The sequence below is a fragment of the Vicugna pacos genome, chromosome 3 (assembly GCF_048564905.1).
Source record: "Vicugna pacos chromosome 3, VicPac4, whole genome shotgun sequence".
Lineage (NCBI taxonomy): Eukaryota > Metazoa > Chordata > Mammalia > Artiodactyla > Camelidae > Vicugna > Vicugna pacos.
The window spans coordinates 22,736,067-22,762,285 of NC_132989.1; the positions used below are offsets into that span (position 1 = coordinate 22,736,067).

At 46.2% G+C, this 26,219-nt stretch overlaps 1 non-coding gene across 1 annotated transcript in view; it reads right to left on the reverse strand.

The window, feature by feature from the left end:
* LOC102529404 (uncharacterized) overlaps positions 1 to 20,447 on the reverse strand; it is a 33,874-nt gene extending 13,427 nt beyond the window's left edge. Inside the window, exon 1 of the transcript XR_012067588.1 lies at positions 20,308 to 20,447. This is a non-coding gene — a transcript (uncharacterized protein). The remainder of the gene's footprint in view (positions 1 to 20,307) is intronic.
* Between the last annotated feature and the right edge of the window lie 5,772 nt (positions 20,448 to 26,219).

The window sequence follows — 26,219 nt, forward strand, 5'->3', positions numbered from 1 at the left end:
AATGTTGTGTAAGAACTGGATGAAACAAAAACATGACGAGAACCAGCAGGCCTGGTGGATAACACCACCCCTTCGGGCCCGCACAAAGCTGCCATGAGTAGAAGACAAGTGACCTCAATGGCCTCAGTTGTCAGTCGGCTCAGGTCCCAATATGGAGCCAGGTCTGGGGACAAGGCCAAAAGACCAGTCCAACTTGGGTTAGGAGGGCAAAGTCAGAAAAAGGCTGCACCCCTGGAGCAAGCCAGCTGTAATCAGGTGCACTGCCTAGCGCCAGTGCCCACCGCCAAGTGACAAGGGTGCCCCACAATCACAAGGAAGTGGCCAGCGAAGTGTAATCAGCGACAGGTAACACGTAAAACTGGGATTGTAACATGCTGTGAAGGCTGATCAAATATCAAAATGAAGTCTGATGTTATGAGTGACCAGTGGTGGTTAGGCTGGAGTCTAAAATTAGACGGTGAGTAAAGCTACCTTTTGGCCGGTGAGTCTAGCCCTCACAGGCAAAGGGTGAGTCATCAGAAACTGACCTTCAAAGACATCTTGCTCCTGTGCTGTAAAACTCTTACCCAAAAGAACTGAAAGCAGGGGCTCGAGCAGGTATTTGCACATCCATGTTCACAGCAGCATAGTCACAATAGCCAAAAAAAAAAAGAAGCCACTCAAGTGTCCATCGATGGCTAAGAGGATAAACAAAACATGGTCTAGACATACAATGGAATGTTTTTCAGCCTGAAAAAGGAAAGAAATTTCGACAATGCTACAACATGGGTGGGCCTTAAAGACATTGTGCTAAGTGAAACGAGCCAGTCACGGAAGGACAAATACCACATGACTCCTGTTATATGAGGTTCCTAGAGCAGTCAAATTCATGGAGACAGAAAGTAGAATGGTGGCAGCCAGGGGCTGGAGAGGGGATTTTCTTTACTGGGTACAGAGTTTCAGTTTGGGATGATGAAAGAAGCAGAGATGGATGGTGGCGATGGTTGCACAACAATGTGAATGGACTTAATGCCACTAACGTGCACACTTAAAAATGGTTAAAATGATAAACCCTGCATTCTTTCATCCTCTGATCATTCATGAGGATTCCAGGCATCTCAACACCCCTGGGCGGAGAGATACAGGAGCTTCACTTGACAGCAGGCAAAGCTCTGTATGCTAGTGGCTTGGGGACGTTCTGTTCCAGCAGCTGTTTCAGTTCTGGTTTGGTGGTATGGTCGATCCTACCATCCCCCGGGGCCGGCCTGGACGCCAACTAGCTGGAGGCACGTTGTAGTCATCAAAGAAAGCAAGTCGCTCTGCCTGCCCAGGGGCCCACCTGCCGGAAGGCCCTTCCAGGCTGCTCCCGCCAGACCCCACAGACAGGATGTGCAGGAGGGGAGAGAGGCTGCTGCTGCAGGCACCTTGCTCCATCTCCCTCCCACCTCACATGCTCAATTCTCATTTTTCTGACACTGCCAAACCTACTGGGGAGTCCAGGGATAAAAGACACCATCCCTGACTCAGGCAGCTCACACACCACCTTGGAAAGAAGAGCCAACGAGCTAGTTTGAGGACATGCACGGTGACACGCCACACAGTGGGAACCAATAATCAACAACTAGGTTTCAGAATCAGGACAGGATGAGCTAAGGAGTTTTCTTCCCTTACAAGAAAATTGAAAGAAATGCTGGCCAGTGAGTGGCTCACCCGGAAACAGGCATCATTTTAGACGGACCCAGGCTGTGCTACAGCCGTGGCTTCTCCTGACAGATACCACCATAGCCTGACTCCCCCTGCTCCAAGGAGGGAGTGGTGGTGATGGTGATTAACACACAATCTGTTAGTTCACACCCTCCTGAGCAGCAGGAAAGACGCCTGGAACCAGGGAATCATAGAAACAAAGTAAGGAGAGAAAAGGCAGAAGGACAACAGAAATGGACCCAGAACCACAAACTCCCAATGTCACTGGCTCCTGAATATAATACAATGACTGCCATGATTTTGGATGCTACATGGAAACCAGGAAAATCATTTTTCTGGTTTTCAGGCATTAGGTTACCGAAAAAAATGGAAAGGTTCCTTTGAGGAGAGCTGGCTCTTTGGAATGGGCCCAACTGGGCAGAGACCACCAAGGAGGGAGCCGCTGGGTTCTACCAATTAGCGTCCAGGCACAGACAGGCACAGGCCGCCCTGCTATCAGCAATGTTAGTCAGACTCACACTGAGCACCAGCCTCGGGAATCTCATTCAAATAGTACTTGCTGCATTTTCTAATAAGGCAAACACCACCGTATCATTTTTCCTGAACATGAAGCGTGCTTTTATCTTGGGTATACAGACCACAACTGGCTTCTGCCCGTACCAGGTTCCTGAGTTACTGATTAACAGTTCCAGCAGATACATTTATGCAAAATGTCCCAGGTTGTTCTCTTCCTCCTTGGTCAGGCTTGGCTTGGCGATAAAAATAGCCGTATTTTCACCTGAATGCACCTGAGTTTAGAGCCCCAGTACATGCTGAGTTCTCAGATGGGCATAGGCCAGGATGAGCACTCTCCGTGAACACAGATTTGGGGCAGATCTCACTTGGAAGGCCTGTCTCCCACCCCTTCCCTCTCCTCCCTGAAGCACATCACTCACCATTTCAGAACAAAGGTCATCCTTGCAGATTTGGAAACAACTATGTGAGGTGCCTGGGCTCCTCCAAGTAACCACAATTTCTGCTGTTTTGTAACGTGGCCACAAGCCAACATCCACCCAAATGTCAACAACAAAGGGTCCTGAAAACCACCACCTCTGGCCTCATATTTGCCCACTGAGTCATGGGTCATTTGGCAAATATGAGGCCAGAGGCTTCCCCACTGGGAAAAGGGCGACAGTGGGGTACCCTGGCCTGTAGGGCTGTGACTAGAACTTGCTAGCCCGGGAGACAGGGCTGGAGTTTAGGACAACTTCCTTCCATGGTAAGCTCTACCAGTCCTAGCCAGCTTGTCATTGAAGCTTGATCCAAAATGTCTCCAACAGCAGGACCATCCACCTTTCCAGTGGAACAGCAAGAGACAGGCTAATCCTTGCTATGAGGTGGGACGAGGTGAGATCAGCCTTGGAGGGAGAGGTTTGCAGGGAGAACAGAAGGCATATGACTGCTCCCCAGCCACTGAGGGTTCAGCTGCCCAAGGAGGTGGGTTTACTTCCAGCACTGCAAGTCTGGAGAAGGGAAGGACTCTTAAGAAAACCGACGGCCCGGCACACTCCATGAGGGCCCAGGCCTGCAGCCCTGCTGGTGTCATCAGTCAGGAGCCCCTCCCCAGGGCGCAGCTCAAGCAGACACCACCATCCCAGCAGCTCGCCAAGGAACGCTGTGGACGTGAGGAGAGCTGGCTCTAGGGTCCTGTTGCCAGGGTCCGCTCTCGGGGCCACTGTGAAGGTGTGACAACCTCTCCCAGCTTCAGTTTCCTCACCCGGGAGATGGGGATAATAATAGCGCCTCTTCCCTCATCAGGTTCTTCGGGGACGTAATGACTTAAACCGCACAGGCCAGGGCCTGGTATACAGGAGGCACTCGGTTTATGTTAACTGCCCTTATTCCTCCCAAGACAGAGAGCTGAAGGACAGAAGGCAGGGCTCCCTAATTGCTGAGACACCTGAAAGCCACGTGGGCATTACGGGAAGATTCTATAGACCGCTGTTCATTCTACACGGTAAGCTGAGGTCTTCGGAAGAACAAACAAGTGACAGAAATACAGTAGAAGAGGTGTCTGTCTCTCTACGGTGCTGCCTGGGCCCAGCTCCTGGTGGATGCCAGGCTGCTGGGCGCCAACCCGGGAAGGCCAGGGACACTGTTCCTAATGACATTCACAATCACACAAACATCCCTGTCACCTCCCTACCACATCAGCAGGTGGAGCTGGCGCCACCAGGGATCCTTCCCTCAGCTGCTCACCCTCAGTACCCTCCTCCCATGCCCGCGGGGGTGTGGTGGTGGGGTCCTGTTGAAAAATTCCTTTTGATCTCCAAGATGAACCCTGGTGGATCCTTAGCTCCTGATTCTACCTGGATAAAAACACAGAACACTTCAAAGTCACCACACCACGCCTCTAGCCTAGCCCAGGGCACTCAGTAGGCCTGGCAGACAGGGGACATGGAATGAATGAGTGAATGAACGAATGAAGTGATCTGTCTTGCACCTTTTACCTTGGTTGGAAAAGCTGTTTCCAGCCTGCCTTAGAGGACTTAGCTGGCTGTTCTCTGAAGCAACGGCAAAGTACTACTAAGAAAAAATACAAAGACCCTGTCAGTCTTAAGTTCTTAAGGAAGGGAGTCACTCCCACTTCTGTCAGTTCAAATCCTTCAGGAGACCGTGGTTCATCCTGAACTTCCATGAAATGGTTGAAGGCAGCCCCTGGTATCAGAGTCATCCCTCTATCCCAGAAGGGATCAATTTGGGAGAAGATCTTGGGAAAGAGTAAAGCAAAAAAAGGGAGATAGGGTCCTGAGCCTGGCTGGGCCAGGGAGAGTGGGCCCTGCAGCCCCGGAAGATACCTTCTCCAGAGGGGCCTTCTGGGAGCCTTTTCTTCAGATCTGCAGGCCTAAGGTATTGTGCCCACAGCCTTGAGGAGTTCATGGTTACCCACGGGTACTCGGACAGGGCTTTTTGGGGACAAGGGGGTGGAGGGGATGGGGAATACTGATTCTTCATAAACTACCCATGATACACCTACTCTCAGAAGCAAAAATCCATTTTTACCCATTAAGAACAACTCAAATCTCATACAACTCAATAAGAAAAAAATAAACAACCCAATCCAAAAATGGGCAGAAGACCTAAACAAGCAACTCTCCAAGGAAGACATACAAATGATCAAAAAGCACATGAAAAAATGTTCAATATCACTAATTATCAGAGAAATGCAAATCAAAACTACAATGAGGTATCACCTCACACCAGTCAGAATGGCCGTCATTCAAAAATCCAAAAATGACAAATGCTGGAGAGGGTGTGGGGAAAAGGGAACCCTCCTACACTGCTGGTGGGAATGCAGTTTGGTGCAGCCACTATGGAAAACAGTGTGGAGATTCCTCAAAAGACTAGGAATAGACTTACCATATGACCCAGGAATCCCACTCCTGGGCTTGTACCCAGAAGGAAATCTACTTCAGGATGACACCTGCACCCCAATGTTCATAGCAGCACTATTTACAATAGCCAAAACATGGAAACAACCTAAATGTCCATCAACAGGTGACTGGATAAAGAAGAAGTGGCATATTTATACAATGGAATACTACTCAGCCATAAAAACCGACAACATAATGCCATTTGCAGCAACATGGATGCTCCTAGAGAATGTCATTCTAAGTGAAGTAAGCCAGAAAGAGAAAGAAAAATACCATATGAGATCGCTCATATGTGGAATCTAAAAAACAAAAACAAACAAACAAACAAAAACAAAGCATAAATACAGGACAGAAATAGACTCATGGACAGAGAATACAGACTTGTGGTTACCGGGGGTTGGGGGTAGAGGGTGGGAAGGGATAGACTGGGATTTCAAAATTGTAGAATAGATAAACAAGATTACACTGTATAGCACAGGAAAATATACACAAAATGTTATGATAAATCACAGAGAAAAAAATGTGACAATGAGTGTGTATATGTCCATGAATGACTGAAAAATTGTGCTGAACACTGGAATTTGACACAACACTGTAAAATGATTATGAATCAATAAAAAATGTAAAAAAAAAAAAAGAACAACTCAAATACAATCTTGCAGGCTCTAAAATTCTCCAGGCTGACAAGGTATCCCATGGTACCAAAGGGACTCATTTCAAGGGTAAATGGAAAAGCTCAGAGGGAATCAAGAGACTACTAAAAAATAAGTCAAATCGAAATGTTTTTTCCCTAAGGAAAATGCAATTGAAAGGCACTGAAATCTCTCCTAGGCTATTCCCAACGGTCTTTAAGCAGATATGTCCCTGGGAAAAGGTTCTGATGCCTGGGACCCCAAAGAGGAGCTCTCCACATCACCACACACACCCAGCTACAACCTTTAGCGTGCATGTGCATCCCTGTGTGTGTGGGTGGGGGGATCCTACTCTCTTCTCCAGCTTCAGAAAGCCTCTAAAGTCTAGAAGGCTGAGGATAGGTAAGGGCATCCATCCCTAGGAAGTGAGCCATCTTTTCCAATCAGGATCCCAGCCCACACATGCAACACACCGTTTTGATCTAATGAGGAAAAAGCCACTGAGCCCCACAGTGGAAGGAAGGGAAGGAACAGCACTGGCTTCTCAAAACTGAAAGGGCTGCAGCCTTGACAGCACACAGCAGCGAGCTTCCTGGCTGGGAGCTGCTAAGGCTTTCCAGAAGAGCCGATAGGAAAGTCAGTATTCCCTGAGGAGGAAGCCACTCCCTCAGAGAGCCAAGGCAAGTCTGGAAGAGTAGAAGACCAGGCAGGCTGCAAATACTACCACTGTCTGCTCACTGGTCGGTTCCAGTGGGTCTCTCAGCCCCCGCTGGACCAGCTCACGGGGCAGGAGCTGGGTCCGCGACATCCCTGGAGCTCCCAAGGCCCAACCGCTGCAGACACAGGTTCACTGGGTTCAGGGATTGAGCTTGCTACACCTGGCATAGACATTTCAGTGACATGCATTCCCTTTCGCTTCTCTGTGGCTTGGGTTCCTCCCCTGAAACATGGAGACAAGAACAGCAACAACCTCTTGGGACTGTTACAAAGACTGCATGATTAACTACTTGAAAAGCAACACAGTGCCGGGCACAAAGGAAGCACATAATAGGCTGGAAGTATTATCGTTGCTGTTATTCTATAAATAAATAAAGGGCGAGAAGGAAAAGAGATCTATACTGTAGAGCTTTACCCTGTACTGAGATTTTTTAAAAACAGAATAATTTAGATTGGGGTAGGGGGAACCCTAGCATGAAGTCAGCAGTATGAGATTGACACCTGAAATGGAGACTTCATTGAAAATTGATCACCACTCTGTAAGACTTGCACATAACTATGGGACCAGGATGCAGCTGAAGACACACAGGCGATGAATTTAAAACGAAGAAAAAACCCCAAAACACCCAGTAACATTTTTATGTAGCATCTCATTAGCTGCAAATATACCTCCTGGACATAGATTAACAAACTAGTCAAATTTCAAAAAGGGGCATCATAAAAAATAAATATAGACCGAAAGATTTATACCAAGACGTTAACTACTGTTTCTAGACAGCAAAAGTATTATTTACTTTTTATAAAGAAGAGCTATTTCTGTAATTTAAAAAATTATTTTAAAAACGAGGCCATGTTTCTCTGTGTGAGAACCCACATACCCCCCAGGGGCAGCAGCCTGCGGTACAGCAGAGCTGCACTAGGTCAGGGTGTGGAGAAAGCCCCCTTCTGGTCCCTGACCATGCTGGACGTGGTCACCACACACGCGTCAATGTCTGCTGGGCTAAGCCCTCTTCCAGTGGCAGAGACACCAATCCTTGCCATCTTCATCATCAGCATTTTAGTTATAATCATCCTGTGTCACATCCCGCTTTTTAGAGCTTCTCAACTCTGGGGAGCCACAATATAAACAGAATATAGATTTTTCTGCTGTGGCGAACCACACTGACCACTGGGGAGCAGGTGCTAGGCGCCCCTGGGCACCGAGCCACACCAGCAGGGGGCGCGAGTGGAGCTGCCCGGCTCATACCTTGGCCTTGGAGCTGGCCTCCCGGCACTGCGATTGCCTCACTGTCTGGAAGGGTATGTCCCAGGGAGAAACCCCTGCCACCCTAAGGGACCTCACACAGGGCAGTCCCAACACCACGGTCTTAGCTTCAATCCTAGAGACGGATCTGCTCCATCCCACCTGCACCTTCCAGTTTCCCTAGAGGCCTGTTTTTTTTTTTTTTAATTTACTCCCTGGATGCCTTTTAGCCAAAGCAGCCTCCTTTTTCTTGCCCACCAAACCAGCTTCCTCATTGTTTATATCAACCTAACTTTAAAAAGCTTATGCAAGGGGGAGGGTATAGCTCAGTGGTAGAATGCATGCCTAGCCTGCATGAAGTCCTGGGTTCAATCCCTAGTTTCTCCATCAAAGATAAATAAAACCTAATTACCTCTCCCCCCAAAAAAATTTTTTTAAAAAGCTTATGCGAGATGTGAAGGCAAAGTGTATGTCAAGTTTCAAGACTGGGTAAAAGCAGCATTAGAGCAGAAACCCAGGCTGCACCTGGAGGAAGGGGACTGAGGTGACAACGCAGCAACACGGTCCAGGAGCAGGATAGGCCTTTAAACACCCATCTCCTGGGCAACCCAGTCTGGCCAACCGAGCATACGCCCCTGGCCAGCTGAGTAAACTGGATCTGCCAAGAGCAGCTGCCCTTTCATAGTCTATTACTCCCGAGTGCGGCAGACCAAGGCTTTTGAAAAGGCAGAGGAGAGTGTTTTGCATAAAGTATTTGACCAAAACAAATTTTGTCTCTATATCCAAGATGACAGAAAAACACAAAGCCGGCTTTAGGAGCTATGGTCCCCCACTGTCCTCATGACCAGACTGTCTTCCTGCAACGCCAGTGCCAAGAGACCTAGTGCAGGAGCTTGGGAGACATCGTGGAAGCGCTGGGCCTAGCTGAGCATATCTGCCAAGTTAAAGCCTGAAGTCACAAATACGGGGAACGAGAGTCAAGATTGGTGCCAAGAGCTCAGTTCATGCACCGAAGGCCAATCTCATCTGCTTTCATGAAAAGAAAGGAAAAGCACTGCAACTGAGTGTCCCAGAGAGGACACGTCTTACTGAGAGAGCTCGCCTTCTTCACTACTGCTAACAATGCATGTTGTTGCTAATTTTGAAGTATTTCAAGGATACTTCCTAATGGAATGCAAAGGAGCATGAAAGTTGAGAATATAATTTGAAATCAGACAGACAAGGGCTCAATTCATGTCTCAGTGAGTTACTATTTGACTTTGGGCCAGTTTACTTCTCTCTCTGAATCTGTGTGCTCATCTTTAAAATAGGAAACCACTAGGAACCCTGTATGGATTAAACAAGATTCTGTACACAAAGCTCTGAACAAGATCTAATTAGAAACAGCAACATTTACTTAGTGCTTGGCACTAAATTACAGAAGGCATTTAATGACTATTGAATGAATGAGTGGTGATTCCAAGGGAAAAAGGAAGACGAAGTTATAAAAAACCTTTACTCATTCATAGGAGGCCACAGGACACCTGGAAGTACGTCAGGCTGTGGGCCAGACACCTGGGGGACCATGGGCAAGACATTACAGCTTCTCTAAGACGCAGGTTCCATATGTGTAAGGTCTGGGATAATACCACTTGCCCGGAAGGACTTTTCCAAGAATTGAAGCCGTATCCATAAAGCTCTCCGCCCAGCAATGGGCACATCCCGAGGTACTCAGTGAATGGTAGGTGCTGAGGAGCGTGGGCTTTGGGGTTGGTGGGTGTGAGTCTCTCAGTTGCATCACCTCCCATCTGTGTGACCGTGAACTAGTTTCAGGCTTTCTATGCTTCGGTTGGTCCCTTCATCTGTATGACGAGGATAATAAAAGACCTGCCTCTGAGCATTGTTCTCAGGACTAAATGAGTTAATGTATCAAAGTGCTTGACACATCATAACCACTTGATAAGTACTCACTCTATTATTTAGCTACTGTTTATTAATTATTTAATAACAGTTAATATTAAATGTTCAAAAACTTGGGAGTTCAAACTCTTTTGTTCTGCTGGTTTTCATCTAGGAATTGGTATCAAACACCCAGATTCTCCAGTTCCAGACCGCAGAGGAGCTCAGAAATAAAGCCTGCCTGTCCAGTCAGAGGGCAAGAGGGAGTTCTTTATAGTTCCAAGTTTCCGGAACCTTCTTCCTGGGCAGGCTGCCAGAAGAAGTCATGTATTTTTCAGCTTCTGATGAAGCTGATTAGGAAGGCCTTTTCCTCCACTGGGCTCAAAAGCAATTGCCAACTTACAGTTTCCATTACGAAGATGCTTTATAGCAGTGGTTCTCAAAGGAAGATGATCAGGGTCCCTAAGGGACATCTGGTAATGTCTGAGCAACATTTTTGGTTGTCATGACTGAGCAGATTCTCACTGGCCTTTAGTGAGTAGAGGCCAGGGATGCTGCTAAGTTGTCCTACAATGCACAGCCAGCAGTGCGCGCACACACACACACACATTATCCAGCCCAGTGTCAACAGTTCAGAGGTTGAGAAACGCTGCCCTACTGGAAAGTTGCTTATGACCAAGTAGTGGGGGCACAAAACAGAACACACAATGGTGTCACACTACGATGGCAGCCAGGTACAAATGACATGCACGTAAGCAAGAGCTGCCTAGGAAATAAGAACACAAAAATGATTGAGATGAGGGGGTATCTGGACTGAGTAGAATATTAAAAAAATGAGTGCTGTTACCAGGTCCACGGAGAAGAGAAGGAGTGAGGGCTAGCACACCCAGTGGAGGCAAAAATAACCTGAAGCTACATCTCTCAGTGCTGATAATTCACTTATCTGTGACTGTAGGTATCCTAACAGTGCTCCACGATGAATATTCTGCTCAGAGCCCCAACAGAAAAATGAATAAAGTGAGGAAGAGAAAAGTAGTGCAAACAGTCTGCAAACTCAAGGCCAGAGCTCAACAACTTGAAAAAGCTTATTCCAGAATCTCATCCTGTCCTCCTCCTGCATAACTCTAAACTCCTTTTCATCTTCAGTCACTCGGCAAGTAGTTACTGGGGAATCAAGCGGTTAGTCAAGGTCTCTGTTCTCAGGATACTCTCAGACAGTGGGGAAGACCTTAAATCTGTAACAAGAGCCTAAACTGTAAAATTACAAGCCCAGAGAGTACAATGAAGGACAGAAAGCTGACCCAGACCTGGGAGTGGAAGGTACCACTCACCGTCACCAATGTGACACATAAGCAAGACAGGAAGGGTGAATGGGGTAATGGTACTGAGCCAAGAGGGGTGTGAAGAATTTTGCAACCCATACAGAGGAAATACCATTTGCAGAAACCATGATGGAGGAGAGACCTGGTAAGGCTGAGGAATTAGATTGGAATCTGGTGGCGGGGCTAGACCATGCTGGGTCTCAAGGCCTTTGGGAGTGTTGGTCTTTATTCTAAGAGTAATAGAAAACCACCAAGGTGAGGGTAGGGGGAGTGCAAAAGAAATGTTTAAACCCTTAACTTGCAGAGTTCCTCCCTGGCATGCCCAAGGGTTAGGTGAGGAAACTGCTCCCACCAAACTGCTCCTCTTTATCCTCAGGTTCTAAATCAAAACCTAGCCTGTCACACAGAAACCCACGCCAGTAGCAAAGCCTCCAAACTAAACTGAAGCCAAGAGAACCCGGCAAAAAATGAGGAGCAGTTTCCCCTCTAAAGCAATAATTAGCAAGTTCTAAGCCTGATGGACCATGAAGGTCCCTGCCCTCCCTGGGCCAGGGAAAGGGGGCCCCCGAGAGCTGAGAGAAATGGCTGGTGTCAGACCTTGTGAAGAGCTACAAATCCCAGCAGGACCCCCAGAGGCAGCCAGCCTCCTCTGGTTGAGGGGCCAAGATCAGGATGGATCAGACCACAGCCAGCTCTCTTATTTGCCCCTAGTTTCTGTGCTTTCATCTGCACAGGCCCCGGGATTCATTCATGTATTAGATCTTTCTGGAAGCCCTAACTACCAGCTACTGTGCTAGGTCTGGGAACCATATTGTCTCCATCTCATACCCCTCCCTTATTCATCTTCTTCCTCCTCCCTCTCAAGAGACCTCCCTCCTTGTGGCCATTGGCTCTGTCTTTCTTTTCAGAGCACAGAGCCTGTGTGACCAGATCCACTTGCTGGGTCAGAAACCACAAGTTTCTCAATTCTGACAGGCCTGGCTAAAGTCTTAAAGATGCTGGCCCAGGCCCCCTGTGAGACATTAGGGCACTTTTCCAAGGAATTCCACGAAAATGCCATTTGGGCATTAGAAGATTCAAATGAGTTTCCCAGGAAATACACAAAGAGATGAATGAGGAAGGATGAAACTTAAAAGAATTAACTGAACAAAGGCTAACTGAGGATAAAGATGTAAAGTGGTATTTAGCAAGAGAGCCAACTCTTGCCATTAACAAGGCAGAGACAAGCTAAACAAGGAGGCCAAGAAGGAAGATGCCAGACTGCAAGGCAGTAACGGAGCAGAGCCCGCAGGCGCCAGCCACCTCTGCCTGCCTGGGGCCCGGGGGCAGCATCCTCACAGAGAGCAGCCTCTCAGCTCAGACAAGGGGCTAGAGCGCTTGCTCACCACATTCTAGCTCTGACCTGGGGCCAACGCTCTTCGTTAATAATAGGCCCACCTCACAGAGCTGCCACACCAATTCAGTGCTGAAGGATACACAGCGTTCAGCACCAGGTCTGACACCCAGCAAAACTCAGTTAGTGGCAGCTCCTTAGAGCCACTCCCAGGAAGGATTCTGCACAGGGGAGACAAGCAGGAAGAGGAACCCAATGTAGGGCCTAAAGGAGAACAAATGCCTCAAAGACACCTGTGCAGGCAGATGCCGGGGCAGGGGACCCTCAGCCAGCCAACAAATACTGGGAATTGAGTCATGGACGTGACATAACAAAAGCCCCTGCCTTTCAGGAGCTCACACGCAAGGAACACGTCAACAGCGCACTAGGAAGGGGAAAGAGATGGGCAGAGACGGGGGAGGGAGCGCCAGGCCGGGGTGCTACGTTAAATGGGGCAGAGAGAGAAGACAGGTGGCGGGAAGGCCTCTCTGACTAGGTGACAGCTGAGCGAGAACCAAGAGAGGATGCGAGCCCCTTAGATTCTAGAAGACAGGGAGGGGCAGAGGGAAAGGGAACAGACGGCAAACCCCAAGGCCCCGGGTGGGAGCGGAGTGACCCAGGGGGAAAGGGCGGCCAGGGAGCTAGAACAGGGCTGGGGGCAGCTGGTGTGTGGAGGGACTGGCTCTTAGTCTGAGTGACAAGGCAAGCTCTGCAGGGGTCTGGGAAGCAAACAGATAGCAGGGGGCAAGAGCAGGAGGACAGAGACCATTATGAGGCTGTGACTGCAGACGAGACGACTGTGGGGCTGTCAGGGTAGATCAGGAATGACCCTCAGCAACTGGCTTCTCCGCCTTCCCAAGGGCTTCCCGTCTTCACCACCCCATCCACCCACAAGCACTAATTCAGAAAACCCTTGTGGGCCAAGGGAGGGCACTAAGTCCCTCACACCATCAAGGTGCCATACACTGTACAAATTACATGACTTTGTTTATTCTTCGCTGCAGTCCAGTAATTCCGATTTTACAGAAAAGGAAACAGAAGCTCAGGGAACTGGAGAAACCCCACCTAGATTCCTAAGCCAATGCGGTTTTGGTGGCACCACACAGTGTCCTTGCTGGGACGTTCTGTCATCTGATGCCTGGCAAAGAAAGAAGGAACTGAGCTGAACTTCATCTACACTCGACAGGCTTCCCAGGGCAATGAAACTGCCTGCTCTGAGTCTCTGACAAAAAAAAGCATAAAAGGCTCAAACAAGCCAAGCTGTAATTCCAGACCTCTAGCCAATCAGCCAGCGATGCCAGACCATTAAAGTCCTTCCTCTTCTGTCCCCTCACTGAGTGATGAGAGCTGTGTCAGACACCAAGGGAGCGAGCGGGGGCGTCCTGCATCCTGTCAGGCCGCACTCGGCCTGTGCACTGCAGGGAAGCCCGCTTGCCACGTCCTGCTGGTCGGCCGGCCAGCGACCCAGCAGGGCCCCCTGGAACAGGCACTCCCCTCACCTGAGGACTCGAACACTTTTGATGACCTGAGGCACCTGGCTGGGATACAGTTTAATTCTGGTGACAGAATTACACCTCTTCTTTCGTGACTTTCTAACCAGTTCACAAAACTTTCCTTAAAAAGGCAGATGGCCTATTTTCTGATATAAGACTGGAGATGATGTTGTGTTTAATTTTCACTTTACACAGTTCCGTTACTATGCCACGTGCACAAGAACCTAGACAGAGCTTTGAGATTTAGAGTGCTTCACTGAGCAGGAGCTCGCCCGTCGCCACCACAGGGACTCGTGGTAGTTTCTGGAGATCCCCCCAACGCAGACGGCACCCTGCACAGTGCCTCTGCCACCCGCCCATCAAGAGTAAGTCGACTTCCCCTCCCGTAAGCCTGTGCTAGACAGACCCGTGGCTGCTCTGACCGACAGAGTGTGGTGGGGGTGATGTTCCGAGACTTCTGAGCCTGGGCAATACAAAAGCCGGGCAGGTCATTATACTGTAGTTACATAAGGTTTGGAGAAATCTGGGTGAAAAGTCTACAGAATCATTTGTACTATTTCTGCAAAAGCTTTTGTAAGTCTGAAATTTTTTCAAAATTAGAAGTTAAGTAAAAAGTTTTTTGTTTTTCCTTTTTTTGAAGGAAGGCCTGGCGGCTTCCACTTTGGCACTCTAACATGGAATGAGCCCAGACCTCCTAAGGGCCAGGCTGTCAGGATACACAAATCAGCCACATGGGGAGGCCACATGGAGGGAGGGTGGGAGACATGTCAGATGGGTCATTTTTTTTGAAAGAACAATTTGTTATCATAAACCAAAAGTACAAGATTTCACTGAAAATGAAATAGTTGACAGGATACGACTGAACTTAAATTAAACCTTCAAGGGAATAAGAGGGTCAAACTAAGCCAGTAAGAGCGGAAAAGCCCAAGTAAGCCTGGATTGTACACACATAAGGATAATAGTTTCTCAGCCTGACCACCCCCGTACCCCTGGCTGTCAGACGGCCCCGTCACGCTCCCATCCCTCACTCCCTTCCAAAGCATCTGCCCAACCAAATAGTTTCCCCCTCTATTACAGGTGTAAGCCAACCCAGTAGTACCCCTTCAGACAGCTATAAAGATAAAAGCCAAGGAGGAAACTTTGTAAATCTCGTTCAAAGGTAGACAGTAAACACTGGTTATCATCTATGTCCCAGTCCCAGGGAACAAAGCCCAATTTCTCTTGCCAAGCCTTGTCTAAATTATAGACTAACTCCAGGATTTGAGGTGGTTTGCAACATAGCAATAGATAACCAAAATACATGTCTAACTTTCCCCTGTGGCCAAAAGCCTTAAATTCTGGTTTGGCAAGACCTGGCTATCCAAGTGGGTCTTTGAACCTAACCCCCGGGCTGACACATGCTCCTGGCCTAAGGGCTTTCATTTCCTGAGTTCCTTTGTATGTGGTATCCCTACTTTTATCCAGTATGATTTACCTTCCCACATATCTAAGAATATTAGAGGAGTCTTCCCTTTTTGTAGCAGAGTTTTTGCTCCTTGCATTGCCTCTACTCCCTCAGTGTCCCTTTTCTGTCTGTTTTGGTCACCAGGAGTCATTTGGAGGCTTTACTCCGGTCTCTGGTGATCCTCTGCTGTTGGTTAGTATCTAAGGCTGAGATTTTGTCACCTGTCGCCTTAAGAGTCTTGACGAACATAAAGGGTAAAAGCCTAAATGAAGACATTAAGCGCAAGGTTGACTGAAGTCAGACAGACGTTAGTCAGACATCTAGGCCAACTAGAGGGAACATGAAAAATGAATTTGAAGAGAGGAGGTGCTTTGAAGAAGTCTATATGGGGTGCAGGTGACGCACATGGGAGTGGTACGTTGCAGTGGAGGCGTGGGATATGCGTGGGATACATGAGGGAAAGCTTCATGGAGGAGGCAACATTCTGTTTGATCTCCAGACATGTGCAGGGTGGGGCAGAGTGGGAATGAGGGTGAGGAATGAGGGGAGCAGCCTGGCAGGTTAGAGGCCTTACCGATGTGTATGGACCACTTAGATGATGACATCCTCGACTTCAGGCCAAGGGAGTTACCGGAGGGGATATCTGGTGGTCTTAGAAGGGGTGGGTGTATTCTACATATGGAAGGGATGTGAACTGTTAAAAGCAAAGACTGGAGCGGGGGGTGGGGGACTGTCTGCCAAGACCGTCACCAGTTACTCGCTCTGTGCTCACACTGTTCCTCCCAGTGTGATGGAGTTTATTGTATACAAATGTTTATAATGGCCATTATTTGTTATTCGTAACAGCCCAAAGGGAGAAACCCAAATGTCCATCAACTACTGAATGGATGAATAAAATATGCTGTATCCATACAATAAAATATTATTTGGCAACACAATGGAATGGAGTACTGAAAGCTGCCACAGCCCGATGAACCTTGAGAACACTGTACTAAGTGAAAGCAGTCATAAAGGGCCGCATATTATATGCTCTCATTTATAAAAAATGCTCAGCACAGGCAAACCTACAGAGACAGAAAGTAGACTGATGGGGGAGCAGAATTAAGCAAATGGGGAGAATTAATTGCCAAAGGGTTTCTTTTCGGGGTGATGAAAATGTTCTGGAACTAGGCAGTGGGGATGGTCACACAGCTCTGAATATACTCAAAGCCACTGGATTGTACACGTTAAATGGGTGAGTTGTACAGTATGTGGATTATATCTCAATGAAGCCATTACCAAAAAGTGGGAGTGGGGGCAGATGGCATCTCTGTCCCCTTGTGCCTTGCTCTGAGCAAGAGACTATGGCGTAAGCGATGCGGTGCCAGTTCCCAGCCTCACTGTTAAAAGCAGGGCAGATTCTCTCCCTCTCTCCCACCCTCCTGGAAGCTAACTGCCATGGAAAGCAGCTCAGGCTGGAGGAGAGACCACGGGGAAAGAGAGGCCTCATGGAGGCAAACCCAAGCCCTATCATGTAGTGAGGCCATCCTGGACATTTCTGCTCCAGCCAAGCTGACAGCTGATTTAAGCCTCCCAAGTGACCCCAGGAGAGATCTCATAAAGCCAACTCACGGAATCGGGAGAAATAATAAATCACTGTTGTTTTAAGCCACTGAGTTCTGCGGTGACACGTTATACAAGAGATAACCGAAGCATAACCTCTGAGCTGCAGACTCCACCTGGGTATAACACGGGACTAGCTACGGGGTCGCTGTGAAGATTCCGTGAAGCGTGTTCACTTTGGCAGCACATACACTAAGATTACGTGAAGTGAACACCAGGCATCATGCTCGAGAAACACTAGCCGTTACAGTTACTACTATTATTATTAAAAATCACCCCAGGAGACCCTTGACATTCTGCAGGTGTGCTCCTGGAAGCCTCATTCCCACAAGCACCTGCTGCTTCCAATCACATGGTTTCCAAAAAGCTGGTTTCCTGAGAAAAATGAAGGCTTAAAAAAAACACAATTTCTGAAAAATGAAATTTGAACTATAAACAGACTACCAACGAAGGTTCTGCTTAATCCTGTCCATTCAACACAACTTTATTAAATCCTTCCTAATGACCAGACACCAATCAAAAATAGCAAAGAAGTCCCTTTCTAGGTAGCTGTCAACAGAAAAGACTACACACTTGAACTTCAGCTGAGAGATGGTATCTGCAGTAGTAGATACATCTAAAATCATCCTGCTAGAGGAAAATCCCCTAAATTTCAGTAGAGAGCTCAATGCACAGAATACAGGCCCCAAGAAGGATTCTGACTGGGGATCCCAGAAGCAATACAGAGAGAAAGAAATGAAATGGGTCCCTAAAGGGTGCATCCTTTTGTGAGGGGGTCAGAGGGCCCCATTCACAGAACCTGGACCCCAGGTCGAGAGAAGAACTTGACCACCTGGCATCACCTGCCACGTCTGGTGCAGAACGGGTCTGGGCAATTAATGACGCACAAGCTGATGACAGACAGAAATCCTGTAGAAAAGGACGTTTAACAGCTTCCAACTGCATTTATGAAATCATGATAAATTGATAACACTGAACTAAAAGGCAAAGCCTTTTAATCCTGAGAAGAATTAAGATACTATTCGTTCCTCAAAAAATGCTGACATACTTAAATTACACTAAAGTAAGAAAGAGTGCCAAACCCATGAGTATTTTCTGCATGAGGGGACAAGGTTCACCAAGTGCAGGAAGCACTTATTTTAGACAAGTTCTATAAAGTTCCAGATCCATCGAATGCTAGTTACAGCCACTATAAGCAATACAGGCCCGGAAATGGCCTATCCACCGGAGGCCAGGAGGGACACAGGTGAAAGGCACAACCCTGGCAGGTACTGGGCTGAGTCTACCGGATAATCCAAATGCTGGGCTGACTTTTTTTTTTATTGACATGTAACATATACTAAAGCACACAAACAGTGAGTGTACAGCCTGAAGAATGTCTATATCCAGATTAAAATAAAAGAATACTCCTAATACCCCAAAAGGTGCCCTGTGCCTTTCCCAGTCAGTAACAAACCCCACCTGTGCCCCCCCCAACAACCAGGAGTAACCACTACTTTGATCTCCATCACCATAGATTAGTTTGGCTTGGTGTTCAATTTCACAAAAATGGAATCATACGTTATGTGGTCTTTTCGGTCTGCCTTCTTTCATTCGCAACAAGGGTTACCTTGTTTTGAAACAGAAAACCCAGAAACAGATTTTTCAGGAAATCCCCCCCATGATGTCATAGACCCGGGGTGCCAGCTACTCTGGTTACACTGGCTGTACTTCCTGACCTCCTCCAAGCATGTGTTCGAACAACTTAAAACAGAATCTTGGATTGTCAAAGGCTTCCTTCAAGATAAATTAAATCTTTTAAAGGTACTCAAATCTATTCAGTCTCAATCTTAACGCAGCCTCTGACTCGATGCTATTACAGTATAATCTTTCCCATAATGAATACAAAATTCCTTAAATATATTTTTCTTCCTTGGCATCCACCCATTCTAAAGAACCCTCAAATCCTGCAATAAAATGAACTGTCAATTCTGTTACTACTTTTGATTAGTAAGACGTTGAACTACAGGAAAATGTCTGAGGCAGCCTAAGGCCCTATATGTAGATCAATGTGGATCAGACAAGGCAGGAGAGGGGCAACAGTACAGCAGTAAGATACAGGTACAGATTCTCCAAATTATCAGGATTCAAATCCGGGATTTGCCCATATCTAGTCGGGTGGCAAATCATTACCTGGGCAAGTCATTACTCCAAACTGTGCCTCAATTACCTCACTGTAAAATGGGAAAACCTCATAGGATTGTTGCAAGGATTAAATGTGAATGTACATAAAGCTGTTAGGAGAGCACTTGGCGCATAATAAACACTCAGTAAAGATAAGCAACTTTCAAAAGCTGGAAGCTCTGTACGAGAGCAACTATTCTGCAAACCAACAGGTCATAAAACAGTCCTAAGAGTCACCAGGATATCTAGCACAGTGCTTCTCAAGACATTTCCTCCCTAACCCTTCACAGACTGACTGATATTTTTTGTAAAATGCAAGATCACATGCTGGAATATCACAGCAATGTCAAATTGCTCTAAAAGTGTTTAAATGTTTACTCCCACTTTCTGTGTTTATCTCATCGAAGCCTGATACCCGGACTGGCACTTGTCTGCAGAGGCAACTTTGAGTAGCACTGTTCTAGCACACAAGAGGGACTCATAAGCCTGCTGATAACTCAGCTAGCAGGTTAAACATAATTAAGAAAACATATTAGTAAAGAAAACCAACCCCAACAGCAAGGGCAAGAGGATGACTTGAGGGTCGTCAAGCTGGGAGAGAAAATATCCCAACAGGCTGAACCTGGGGAAAAAAAAACTGGCTGCCAAAGCAACAGTCCAACTGGTACCCCCACCCACCCTCTGCTGCTCAAGGAGATGCTCTCACAAAACATGTCGGCCAGGAAGTCATCAGCCCCAGAGGGGACAAGAAATATGAAGGAAGGAGGCAGAACTGACTCAGCCCTCCTGAGAAAGAAGTCCTTCTCAGGAGTTAGAAGCCACCCTAAGCAGCCACCAAGCTGTGGGAATGCCAATCACGGCACAAAAGGCCAGAGTTTCTTCTCTGCCAAAGAAAACGTGCAAATGTTTCCTTTGGTGAGGTGGGACTGCATTCATGCATACCCGTGTATGCACACACAGTCGTCCCTCAGTATCCGCAGAGGACTGGCTTCACTGGTCCCCATGTGACATCAAAATCTGTGGATGCTCGAGTCCCTTATATATAAATACCTTACATGAAAGGTATTTGCATATAACCCACGCACATCCTCCTGTATACTTCAAATCATCTCTAGATTACTTACAATACCGAACACAATGTAAATATTATTTAAATAGTTGTAAATACAATGTGCACATTATGTAAGTTGTTTCTGGAATGCAACAAATTTGAGTTTTGCTTTTTGGAACTTTCCTGAATGGTTTTTTTCCCCCATATATTTTCAATCCGGTGGTTGGTTGAATCTGAGGATACAGAATCCACGGATACGGAGGGCCAACTGTACACACACTCCATACACAGTACCTGTGGTCTTAGGAGGCTCCTGAGGTCCGCCCTGCCAGCCGTACTGTGGGTATCCTTGGTTGGGGTATCCCTGAGGAGGTGGGTAGGGTCCACCTACAGGTCCTGGAGGGTAGGCCGCAGGCCCCATCGGTTGTTGTGGATAAGGCGGGTATGGGGCCGACGGGCCGGGGCCCGGATACGGTGGAGGGTTCCCTTGGTTCATCAGGGACCTGCAGGCTGCAATGACAATAAAAATTATTTGCATTTAATCTGTGGAAATCATTAGGGAAAAATTTCAATCAAGAGATCACTTACAAATTGCCTTAAAGATATCTTAAACCTCTTGCAAACCTTGAACTCTGTCCATTTGGTTTCCTTCTCACCATTGCAACTGGCAAATATCTTACGTATCTGATTATTTGCCTTTTGTCTGCCTCCCTCTCACCCCCAGACTATAGGCTGTGAGAGCAGGAATCAAGACAGGTTTGGGTCATCACCATGACCCTGAAGCTTAGCATAGTGCCTGGCACAAGGCAGGCCCCTCAGTAAATGTGCTTAATGGAGAATAGGATATTATTGTGTTTTTTAATTTTCTAAAATGTCCATAAATGTGATTGGGTAGCTCTAAGAAGAAGGCGGAAAGTCAAAAAGCATTATGAATCAGATCAGCGGAAGCTGGGCCAGTGCCAGAAATCCTCCAATAAACAGGGCTGGGCCACACTGAAATCTTCTAAGAAGCAGCGCCACCAGCGGTAAGTGACCAGGGATGTAAGCGTCGCCCCCGCCCAGGGCACTGGGTGATCTGGTTGCTCTTCCCAGACCCACAGCTCCCAGCAACTGAGTGGTGTGCTTGGTTGTCAATGCAGAGGATGCCAAGGGTCTCCTCGGACCATCCGGGCTCCCAGGACTCTGGAGGGCTCACCCCACTTTGTTTTATAGGTTCCTGTCCTGGATGGTTTAGCTTCTGTGAGGGGAGCCATTTCTTCCCATCCCTTGAACCTTTAAACCATTCTCCTGATTGGGCCTCAAGTCTGGAGGGCCAGCATCTCCTTCCCATCATCTCTGTAGCAGCTGCAGGGCCCAACACAATGACTTTCAGATTAAAAGCATTACCAGGGAATGCAAAGTACACAAACTCTGGATGAACATGATATCTGTCATCTTGCTGCTGTGTACTGTTACCCATCTCCTGTACTGATATTTAACTTTTTACCTATTTGAGTAAGTTAACAGAGGAAAGAATCTCATACTCAAAATTTAATTTCACCATTTGTTCTTTTCTATAACATGCAATCAGTAAATTCATAAGTGACTCTATATGAAAAACAGAATAGCCATAAAGTTCCCTAGAAAATCTGGATTAAAATCATGGACTTTGTTGGCTGCCCATACAACCACCACATCCCACTTCATAACAGTCAGATTCCCCATTAAATAGCCATTCCTTCTTCCTGTAGTTCATGTACTTCAGGGGAAGCTCATACTGTACCAGCTCCAGGAGGAGCCCAATCTAACCTAAGCTAACCGGGTCACCCTTTCCTCTTTTTCACAAGATTGGTTCAAGGAATCCAGGACAAAGCCAGTCACAAATGGCATCCCTTGGCCGCTGCCATTGGTTCTGAAGTGGTTTGGTCAGTTAAAAGCTTGGGGCTCTCCTAACACACTCCCAACCTTCCTTTTCCCTTAACACAGGCACACACATACTCTGGCAAGGACATGGCCTCCAAAATTGCTGACAGCCTGTCTGCAGCCCTGAGGGAGTCACTAGCCTTAAGATGAAGCAAGCACTTCAGAAAGGCAGAGCAAAAAGAAGGAAAGAAATGGAATTCCAGATGACTTCATAAATCAGACTGAAAACCAACCTAACCTAAGCTACCTATGTAGAATTTCCAGTCCTAGGAACCAAGAGTAAGGTAGTCTAACGAACCCCTGTGAGTGACATTCAAGCAAGCATACGTTTATGCAGGGCTGACTGTGCCTGGCTCTGTGCTAAGTAGTGGGGCATCGAGATGGATATGGCTCACATTCTCCCCTTGGGTTAAAAAGACAAACATACAGATAGCGTTTTTAGGAAAGGTGGTAAACAGACTGCTGGGTAGGGGCTTACACCCAGTCAGAGGAGGTGGGAGTGAACAGAGTGCCACCTGAAGGAGGTGATTGTAAATTGAAACTTTATAACATGGAATCAGAATGGCTGGAAGTTCTCTATTTTGACCTCTGCATCCCCCACCTCTACCCTCCTTTTTCTAGGGGCATGGCAGGGATTCAGGAAAGAACTAGAGTCTTTCCCGTCTCTGCTCTTTGGTCTGTGCCAACATGGCATCAGACTCTGACCTGGGAACGGCCTTTCCCTTTCCCCTCAAGCAAAGGCTCCCAGTGACTAACACCGCAGTCATCATGGGAATCTGGCCAGACATAACCGCTGACGACTTCTGCATTTCCTCTCTCCTACCTGGAAGGCTGTAGTAAACCTAGTGATCCCTGGTTAACACAGAAATCATTAACCCCCCCTATGGCTAATCCATTATTTAAGTCACAGAAGTAGAACTCAGCCATCCTAGCTACTCTTTCCTGAAGTTCAGTGTGTGAGTGCAGCGGCAGGAGGCAGGGGTCCTCTGGACTGACCTAATTCTACCCAAACTATAGTTTAACTTCTTTAGTCCAACAAGACCCTGTAATAATGATTGTTCTCATGCTAACAAAGCCTGGACCTATATTTTTCTGAAGACAATACTCTTCTAAAAACAACAGGCAGTGAGAAGGAAAAAACGAACAAAGTATTTAGAACTATTACAACCTCACACCTCAAAGATTCAGGACTTTTCTTCATCTATGTGTGTCTGTTCCTCATCAGTCCTAGGACCCTCAAAAGTCTCCGAAATGTATGTGTCCTCCCCATTTCTCCTTCAACCATGTTTCCTCCTCATTTTAGCATGCACCTTTCTCCCTCTGCCTGAAGAATCGCTTAACGCCTAGGGGAGAAAACCCCACCTGCTAACCAGAGGCACTTATAAAGAGCATAAACCATACAGATGCTCCAGCTACCATGCCCTGCCCTGCCCCCCTCAACACCCACCCACTCTGTCCCTGTGTTCCCAAAACACAGATATCTTAGAGGGATAAAATCTGGATCTATTTTCAGTTTCTTCTAAACAGGAGGAAAAAAAAAATCCCAGTAAAAGAACAGCAAAGTCACAGAACCAGCATGTGTCGAGATCAAAGATTCTCGAGCTGACACTTGAAGAGCAGGAGTTCACCTAGAGGGATGCAACTGTTCCCAAGCCTGTACAGAAGCAAATCCATTCCTAACATTGACACAGTCTAGTACAAACCACATAACATAACCAAAACACAAATGAGCTTTAAATTTAAGGTATGCTACTGAGCTTTATAACATGAACATTTTTCCTTATAAACTTGATCAGGTGAAATGTAAGCCCTCTACAGTAGAGTATGTTACACTGGGGTGTGTTTCCAACGCAAACAGTGGAAACAGGAGCGTTAAAGACAAATCAGAGCTCTAAAAGAGACAGCTCAAACCAAGTAGCAGCCAAGATCCATTAAGCCTGAATTGAACACTCTTATCCAACGATCCCATTCAAGACATGCTCAGAATCACAGGATTTGCAGTCATTCAACCACACAAGAAGAAGAGCAGAAACTGTTCTTTCCGAAAGTGCTCCACAGAGATAAGATCATAATAAAAGACCTCATCAAAGTAGAGATGAAGGAAAGAACATTATTTTTCAAAGCTGTTATTATCTTTTAAATGACAAGATACCTGGTAGCCTGGCACTGACCCAGCAGGCAGTACACTGGAGAATTTTCCTCCAGAAAAACTGAGCAGCCCCAAGGGGAAAAAATTACTGATACTAATACTCGAGGAGACTCCAAAGAAACTGACCTAGTCACCCCACAGTAAAGCCCAGGCACACAGAACTTCTAATCGACATTTTATTGCCTTAAAAATAAATGAATGGACAAGGACTATCAAGACATATGAGTAAAGCCTGAAACATAAGAGAGCAAAACAAAATAGGAAAAAATAAAAAACCCAACCTAAATATCCAAAAAAAGAAAAGAATTAAATAAATTATGGTACATTAATATAATAGTTCTTTTGCAGCTGTCTTTAATTTGTTTTTGAAGTACGATATAATATTTTAAGTATAAGAAAAATATAAAAGCTGTATATTTGGCATGATCCCAATTTTCTTTAAAATAAATTTTGAAAAATGGATCACTGTAACAGAATGAAGAGTTCTACAACAGACCCACACAGTAGTCACCTAATTTAACAGAAAGGCAGCACTGCGACTCAGAAAGTAAAAAATTAGTCTTTCCAATAAATAGAGCTGGCTATTCTTGTGGGAGAAAAAAAAAAGAACTTAGATCTCCATCCTTACAAACAAAGAATAAATCACACTATATCATGGATCTGCATACAAAAGGTAAAACAATCATGTTTTTAGAACAAAGTATATAATATATTCATGACTTCGGCAGTATTTACCTTATGATCCAGCAATTATACTCTCAGATATATACTAAAGTAAAATGACTGCATTAAGTCCACCAAAGACCTATGTAAGAATATTCAAAGCAGCTTGAGCCCCAAACTGGAAACTATCCAAGTGTTGGTCAATACTAGAACAGGTAGATTAAGGAAGAGTTATACAATGGAAAGTGCCCAGCAGTAAGAAAAGGACGATTACTACATGCAGCAAGGCGGATGAAACCCACAGACAAGGATGAGCAAAAGCAGCCAGACTCAACAGACTTCACACAGTATGATTCCATTTACATCAGGTTCAAGAACAGCCAAAACCAACCTCCAGATACTGATACTGACTGGAAGAGGCACATGAGGAGAGTTTTGGGGTAACAGGGATGCTCTACATTTTGAGCTGAGTCATGTTTACCTGAAGACCATAAACTCTCGGAGTTGTACGTTAAGACTGCCACATTTTAAGTGCACAGTACCAGCAGACAGATAAAATTTGGCTAGAAGGGGAAAAAACATATATAGTGGTTTTCTCTGGGTGCTGGAATTATGCGCAATTGCTATTTATTCTATATTTCTGAAAATTTCAATAAGGAACCCGTATAGTCAGGGAAAAAAAAATCAAGATTTCTTATTGTTTTCTATTATTTTCATGCGACCCATCTTTCTTTTTTTAACAGCTAGAATGCTTCTGTAGCTCTCCTACCCACTTCCAGCACCCCAGCTTTCCTTCCTATTACTGATTTTCCCCTCGTGGATAACCTATTTTATTTCTGCTTTTCAGTGCTTTTTACAGTGATTTTTGTAACTGGGATTCTTTTTTCACAGGACACTTCAGCTCCATAAGTTCTTTAAATGCTTTCTTTCTGCTTCAAACTGATAAGTAAGTTGGCTAAGCACTAAACATGGGGTTAAAAAAAAACCATAAAATTTTCTTGGTTACAGGCAGACTTCCCTATCTTGGAACTGTTCTTATCTGTAAAGCAAGAAGTCATGCTTCTCCTTCCATCTTTACATATCCTTCTTTGGAATTTATAAAATTGTACAGTTTAAGAACATGAGCTGATCTTACTCTAAAGACCTCTTCTGTGTCTTTTCTGAACTCCCTGATTAGCCGGTCTTTTAATAGGATTTTCCATAAATAGATTATTGTAAATTCTGGGTCCCTCAGTTTTTCTTGATTCTCACACCCATAATTTGGGGTATGGTTTGTTGGGCTAAAAAAAGCTTTGGAATTACTGGTTTTGTGCTGCTCTATCATCTCAGGCTTAGAATTTTCGTTAAATTTTGGCACTGACCTGTTCGTTTATTCCATTCACACAGTCATTTGTTCATTCTATAAATACTTCCAGAAGCACCCACCATGACCCAGCACTAGTGGTTCCGGGCACTACGGAGATTGGGAGGCAAGAGAGAGTTTCTACTTGGG